This window comes from Spinacia oleracea, chromosome 6, assembly GCF_020520425.1.
Source record: "Spinacia oleracea cultivar Varoflay chromosome 6, BTI_SOV_V1, whole genome shotgun sequence".
NCBI lineage: Eukaryota > Viridiplantae > Streptophyta > Magnoliopsida > Caryophyllales > Amaranthaceae > Spinacia > Spinacia oleracea.
Genome location: NC_079492.1, coordinates 134,010,795 through 134,019,063, shown reverse-complemented (window position 1 = coordinate 134,019,063; position 8,269 = coordinate 134,010,795). Strand labels below are relative to the sequence as shown.

General features: G+C 32.3%; 1 long non-coding RNA gene across 1 annotated transcript; it reads left to right on the top strand.

The window, feature by feature from the left end:
• Nucleotides 1-415: 415 nt before the first annotated feature.
• LOC130463914 (uncharacterized) lies at nucleotides 416-1,610 on the top strand. The gene is made up of 2 exons (XR_008924128.1): nucleotides 416-821; nucleotides 1,413-1,610. It is a non-coding gene; the product is annotated as an uncharacterized lncRNA (long non-coding RNA).
• The last annotated feature ends 6,659 nt before the right edge of the window (nucleotides 1,611-8,269 follow it).

Below are 8,269 nucleotides of genomic sequence, written 5' to 3'. Positions count from 1 at the left end.
GAATTATGCCTTATAGATTCTATTGAACTATCATGTTATGGACTTTTATAATCATTGAATTATGTCAAGCATGTTGTTCAAGTTGGTTTGCATGTATGAGTATTGCGCATGCAAGTTGTTATTATTATTATGCTATAGTACAGGATGTCTAGCATAATTATTGAGCCGGTCGAATATTGCCAGTGAGCAATATATATTCTACCAAAGGGGTAGAATATGTTAGAGACACTACTACAAAAGTTGGAATAAGAAACGCAAGATATAGAACGGTTAAGTTAGAAGAGTGCTTTCTGCAAGTATACAGTACACTTTTCTTAGTTCACTGTTATTTGAGAAAAAGAATACAAAGCGCCTATCTTGATACCTGTTTTTTGTGATGTTCTCACAATAAGAAATTACTTCACCAAATAAAATATCTATAATACTCAACGGTGTTCTAATACATCTGCTTCATATCTTTTACAAAAATAAATAAATAAACAAATTAGAGTGATGGCGGCGTGCTTTTTCCATTTCCCCTCAAATGAAAACCTAACCCTCACACTATACTACTCACGCAGCCACATTAGCAAACCGCCTCCTTAGATGATATTTTTCCTAATATCTCATTCTTCTCTAGGTCTCTGATCTATAACGTGTTATTTCTTCGCGATCGAATCCCTCTCTGCTCTCAAGGAGCCTTTTCTATCACTTCAGCTTCTTCTCAGTTCAAAGGAATTCATGTATCAGTTTTTTAATTTAGAGAATTTACCGATTTGTTGTTGTTGCTGCTGCTTAATCAGGTCGGCAAAGTTCGATTAAGTGTAGAGCAAATGCACATTGTAATTAACTATCTCAATGTTTAATTTATAATTATAAACTTAAATTGATATTAGACTATGCATATATGCGAGATTTTTATTTGTTAATTTATGAATTCTTAGATTGTTTATTTTGATATGACTAAAATGATTGTTTGAACTGTTCACAAATTCAGATCTGATACATGTTATGAACTATGTTAAGTTTTAGTTTTAGGCATTTTTTAGATTTAGAAATGTAAGTTAAGATTTTTATGTTACTGTTTCAGGTTCCAATGGTCTGTTCTTTAACTTTTATTATGTACCATCGTTGGTGGTTGCTTAATGTCATGTACTACGTATCATCTAAATACCTGTCTGCTAGTTGTATTTCGTTGTATTGCGGTGGGGGAATGTGGGTTTTTTTGGTTTTTGTTACAGTTACTCACCATAAGTGAAAGACAATGGGCTACGAATAGATAGCTCCCAATCCCATTGACCATAAATTGGTTACAACTTATTACGCCTTTGATAACAAATCTGAAATTATTCTAGTTAATTTTTGTTTTATTTGTCTTTAATTTGTCTAGACTATTACAAAATTTTCTAATTCGTTTGTTTGTTTTGCTGCAGATCAATGTAGTTTTTTCGGGTGTTGGTCGTGTTGTGGAGTGCTATAAGGGTTATCATTTTTCTAAATTGTTCTTAGGAGTTGTATACTATAACTTTCGTTTATGTTAATTAAGTTGTAAATTTTGTAACTTAGTAAAATTTCGTTGACTGTAATGTATTTTAAATCGTTAAATGTGAATAACAACTTGTATTTGGAAATTGGAGGTTGTTTTTTACTTGTTCTTTAATATTTTGTATTATAGAATATCCAAATTTCATTTATTAATTCCTAAATAAAAAATTATTATTTTTAAAAAAAAAGGAAGAATAGAAAACGGTTATCATAGAAAATCGTTCTCTATTGTAAACACAAAATATAATGGTTACGTAAGTTAACCGTTCTATATTCCTTGTTTATTTTCTGATTTTAAGAAGAATAGAGGACGACTATGTACGGAAGGCGCGCTTTATTATAGAGTATAGGAGACGGTTATGTACGTTAACCGTTCTATATTCCTTCTTCATTTTCTGATTTTAGGAAGGGAATAGAGGACGCTTATCTCTTATCACTGAACTTTATGATTAGGTATATAAAACGCTTATTTTACCCGTTTTATAAACTTTATAGTGCGCTGAGTTGGAGAACGCCTCTAAGGCGTCCTATAAAGTGTATTTCAACAGTGCTCTATACCCTTTTTTGTAGTAGTGAGAGTCTATGTGAATTGAATTAAGGACAATTCGTGCTAAGGGCACACCCCGCTTGTTAATAGGCAATGTCGGGTTATCTCAAACAGTGTTTTTGAGAAGGAACAATGGGAGTAATTTCACTTGAGTCTTGTTTGGTCACAAGTCCTAAAGAATTAAAATAATGAAGTGTCATTGTTGAATTGTTTAATTGTTCAATTGTGTGTATGTTATGTCTTGAGTCACCTTGAACATAATATACTAATTAACGTAAAGTGTAACCCAAAGAGCTTCAAAACTCTTGGAACGTATATACCTTGAGTATGAACAATGGGGGGAGTCTTGCCGGAAAACTTGTACTCCTAGAATGATACAAGACGTTGTTTCATTCTCTTTTATGTCGTTGTGCATTGGAATTCCTGTCGGTATGGCCGACTGTCGGTAGTAGCCCGACTTATTTTGGTGTATGGTTGGCTCCCATCACCCTTTCTTTCCTTTTGAGGATACTTTACTTTACCCGTTCGAAGCTACTTTTTATTAAACTGTGAGTCAAGAGTTGTTTTAAGTGTCGAGTCTTGTCTCCATGTTTACTTGTTTATTATATGGCTTTTGCATGTGAATTATTTAATTGGTCGAGTGAAGCATGTTAGGATAGAATGTTATTCTAGCTTGTTCGTATTCAGCTTTTGCTGACTTCGTGCTTCATGTCTTCTGGTCATGGCCTTCGCCTTAATGACCCTATGATGATCCATCAATTGCATTTGCGTTGTTGGGGAGTAGATTTTCAATAAAGCAGGTCTGTAGAGATAACTTGCGGGAGAAGTTATCATGGGATTCGAGTTGAGAGTTTTATGCTTCCGTATTTTATAAACTCTATTTATTTCTATTTATAGTCATGACTAATACTACTATTTTCAGTTAATGGATTTCAAACGGTTTGTTTTAGTTTGGGCCTCAACGGTTCCAACTTGTTTTAATGACCATTAACTATTTATTTAATGTGTTTTGAAAGTTAGTTATTTCTGCTGCGTAATTCTGGTAAATAGCCTTAGCCGTTATCACGGTGGCGGTAATATCTTGGTAATTCCTGTGTTTTAAGTTGGAAAATGTTTTATAAAAAGCAAGGAATTATTAGGGTGTTACACCATAACATAGTTTTACAATTCAAAACTCTTTTACCAAAAGAGAAATTTGAATCTAGGGATGGGTTTACATACGTGGGTGATGGAAAGTGGATGAATTTTATTTTGTACCCGGCCTTTCGATACGGGGATTGGGAGGGGTGGGTAGGTGTTAAGTGATCAAATAATGAGGTCAATGAGGCGAGTATTAAGTGGGTGTGACTACCGAAAGGAAGGGTGAATGAGATAACTTAATGCGATGACAAGGGTGATGAATGGGGATGAAAATAATTTTGTCCATGTACCATTATTTGTTTTAATTTTTTTTAATAAATAAGACACTGAAAGGGGAAATAACCATTATCCGTCATTGTTTTAATTACGAGAATATCTATAAGCATTATTTTAATGATAATTGTCTACCAGATTTTCATATAAATTTATATTTAGATTATAAACCATGCATCACACGGGTACTATACTAGTATATACTCTACTAAAAGACAGGGCACTAGCTATGAAGCCGACACCTGTCCCTATTTTTTAGTGTTTAATTATCATTTACTTTTTTTGACCTACATATATATCAAATAATTATTTAAGGTAATCAATATCTTTTACAAATCCATTTTATCATATACGGAGTATTTGGAAGAACAAAATAATTCTACGGAGTATTATTTTGTCATACTTAACAAGAGTTTCCTAATATAATGATATATTATTTTGTCAACCTTAAATGATTATGATTCCAAATAAATTTATAGTGAGCAAATATAACTAAGAATGTGTAATATTTTGTACGTAATATAATTTTTTTAAAAAAATAGATTCGACCTAAAAATATAACTATTAAATGTGATATTATACAACAGTGAATAATTATACATATCTTACAAGAAGGAAAAAAACTAATGTGACTTATATATTAAGAAATATTTAACTACGTAATTCGTATTAAACAAGTTAGTCGATGCATGCACAACTAACACATTGTGCTCTCTGTTTTTTTCAAAAATCCTTCAAATTTTTTGGTAAAAAATTAAAAAAAATGGATACTACTTCGTACTCCATATCTTATAATATTATAAAAGTACTTAAATAATGCATTAAGATTCTATGAAATAATTTACTTATTTCTAAAAATCGTCTCATTTCTATAAATTATTGATTATACTTTATATCAATTACTTTACAGTAATAAATACTTCATGAAAAATATATTTTGATATTTCTAAATAAAAAATATATTTTTATATACTCTTTAAAAAAAATCATTTAACATATGAATATGGTAAAAAAGAAAATTAATATTACAAGAAAATGAATGCAACATCACTTATGTATAAATTTTGTACAAAATTAACATTTTGATACGTAAATCGTGCGTCTCTCTTTGGTGGATTATGGGGATAAAATTGTAAGCGATGATGGATTTTAGGGGTACTGCATTCTATTCACCTGATTTTCACTTATTTTTTTATAAATTTATCATATCTGAACTTACCTGAACTTATTAGAACTTATCAAAACTTATTTTAGTTATAATTATAATGGGTCTACCCTTATTTTTCCAGATCTTATCTTATCTGAAATTATCTGAACTTATGCGAACTTATATGGAACTATTTCTAAAAATAAATGGAAATAAGGTGAACAAAACAGAGCCTTAGACTGGAACCGTCTGTCTAACCTGTATCTTTCATCTAATTGATTATGAATATATCTACATCTTTTCACTACTAACCTCAATTAAATAGGAGAATGACAATGACGACAACACATGCTCAATTATAAGGAAAAAAACTAAAGAATTAAAGGGAAATACAATACCTTATGAATTTGGAGTAAAATTTGCTACTCCTTGCAAAGTCTGGTGAATTTGGCTTGAGAATTCTAGAACCTGACCATTCAAAGAGGGAAAAGAATGGAACACCTCAAAGAAGTGGATGCATTTTGTTTATGTTTCGTGCTAGAGTACTATTTTACTGTTAGGTTATGAACAATTCAATTGACATGCGGAAAAACATAATTTTTAGAATCCAAGTAAATTCACCTAATCAATGAGCATAATTGAGTATAATACAATTAATGATGTGGGCCTGCCCTACCTGTTCTCGTATCGAACAAGAACAAGTTTAGGACTTCAAATGGCGTCCCTCCAGATAATCCACAACATGTTGAGATCCGCCTTAAATTCGATTAACTAGAATCTCAATATAAGGTATAGTGAATTCAGGATCTCACTTTTAGGTGATAGGCAAACTATGAAAACTCACGTGTGATTCTATTTACATATAACACACATATATAGGAAATAGGAAATAGGAAAACTCTAGGATACCAAAACCCTAGCATGTGAACCGGCTGGCCAAGAACATTGCTTGTGGCCCAAGTTGCTTGTCGCGCAAGAAAAATTGGCGCCCAAGCCTTGTGCAAGGCCTGTAGTGCGCTGGGCAAGCCTATGCGTGCTTGCGAGCACATTGGCCTGCTTGCGGGTTGGTGCTCGTTGCTGGCGTGCTGGCGCTTGCTCGTGCACAGGCCCATGGGTGTTGGTGCTTGCGCGTTACCCCTTAGGCGCTGGCTTGGCTAGCTTGTGCTCTCTGCATGGACCGTGTTGCACGCGACCCTTTAGCCCGTGCTTCCGGCTCATGGATCGAGCTTCGCGTTTCCGATTCATTTTTCGATTCCGGTAATATTGTCGATTCGAACAATATTTCCATTTTCTTTAATATTTCCGATTCCGACAATATTTCCGATTCCGACAATATTTCCGATTTCGACAATATTTCCGTTTCTGGCAGTATTTCTATTGCCAATAATATTTTCTGATTCAAACCATATTTTCGTTTCCGATAATATCTTCGACTTCAGTAATATTTATGTTTCTGCTATGAACCATATTTCTGTTTCCGACAATATTTTCATTTTCGGTACTCCGATAATATTTCCGATGCGTATCATAATTCCGCTTTCCGGCAATATCTCCGTTTCAGACAATATTCTTGTTTTTGCCTTTTGATGATTTGTTTAGCTCCCACTGAAACCAATATTCATCATTTCCGAATTTCATTTAGAGTATTAACTGAATATAATATTCACCTAAATACTTGATCCGTTAACGTACTATTTTTGTGACCCTACGGGTTTCGTCAAGAATAAGTTGTGGCATTAATATATTAATTCCACTCGAACTGAAGTGGTCTCTAACTAGGCATTCAGATCACTTGATCTCACTGAATAATTAACTTGCTTAATTAATACTAAACCACATTTATTAGACTTCACATTAAATGCAAACTTGGACCAATGGCATATTTCCTTCATGTACTAGATTGGATAATTATATTGTTTTAGATTATTTTTTATTGTTGAAAGGTATTACTTGGGTATGTAATTAGAATTCTCCGGTAACTTTTGCTTACAACGCCTAGGTAATTAATAATGGAAATTTTGCTCTATTATTATTAGTTAACTAAAATAGCAGTTAATATATATGTATATATTTTTTAAACAATTCATGTATGGTTAAGGGTGAGTTAAGTATGAGTTAATTTGTCTGAGAATTGAAGATAGATTCCAACCGGTGAAAAAGTAAAACGTACACCCTAAACAATGAAAAGATTGATAACTTAGACCCATTTTGTTTCCTTATTTCAGTTTTCCGCCAAACAAAACTTTGCACGAGCCATAAAATTATTGTTTGCGCGTCAATGTGTGTCACGAGCGATTTCATTTCTCGCGTGTGAATGTCCATATGCGCAAGATAATCTCAAAAGCTTTGACAGATAGAATGTAAAAAATGCATGTGATGACTTACCTAGTATTTCCTCAATTCCATGAAGTTTCTCAGTTTTACCTATTCTCTCCGTCTCTTTTTGTTCTTTACGTTTTTCTTTTAGGGTGTACCAAAATGTTCTTTAAATTTTCTTTTATATTATCACATAAATGCTTAAATATTCTATCAAATTTGTGTCCAATGATTATTTTAACCAATTAAATTCATTGGGTCATTTAGTGTCTCACACTTTTCCTTTGGGACATTAAAATTTTCTCATTTTTGCAATATCAGAATTTTGATAAAGGTGAAAACATTATTAAAAAAAACGTAACTTGCTTGTTTAAATTAAAAATAAAGGAATTTCAATGTAAAATTAGTCGTTAAAGTGCGTGCAAAATACCAAACGTAAACAACAAAAAGAGACAGTTGGAGTAGTTATTTTTATTATTTACTTAAAATGAATTAATTACAATTAAGTATTAATTATGATATCATTGGTGGACTAAAGTAGCAATTGACATCAAGCATTAGAAATGTACTTTGAACATAGTAATTAACAACTTTATCAATATAGGTAGTAATTGACAAAATCCCAAACAACCTAGGTAGTAATTGGAAAATTTTCCATAAAATTTATAATTGTTGGAAGTACGTAAAATTAAGCGGATATAGGGTAATTCTATCTATAATTACCTCTAAATACATAAATAATATAAAAATATTATATAAAGATTGTATAGAAAATCAAATTAAAGAAACTATATATAATTAGTGTTATAACGGAAGCAAAGAAATATTAAATAACGTTTTTAAAAGCGGTGTAGTATTACAAAGTATTTTATACTCCAGTTCTCAATGAATGATTTGATGGTAGACAACTTCTTCTACCATCAAACCATGCTTTCAGAACTTTAACACGGTGAAAAACCAACCTTTGTAAACAACCTCATTCAAGGTTGAATTGAAATTTATTCAACGTTTGGTAGAAGAAGTTGTCTATCATCAAATCATTCATTGAGAACTGGAGTATAAAATAGTTTGTAATACTACACCGCCTTTAAAAATACTACACCGCCTTTAAACATTATACTTTGTAATACTACACCGCCTTTAAAAATACAAGTAAAACAATGGTGTAAGACTTCATTTAATAACACGAAGTAACACGGTTAAAGATGGTTGTGGGCCGGCCCGACCCAAATCAACACGAAAAAAGCCCGGCCTGACACGGGCACGAAATCATGGGTTGAGCCTGGGCCTGGGCCTAAATTTTTTGGAAAAAGCACGACATG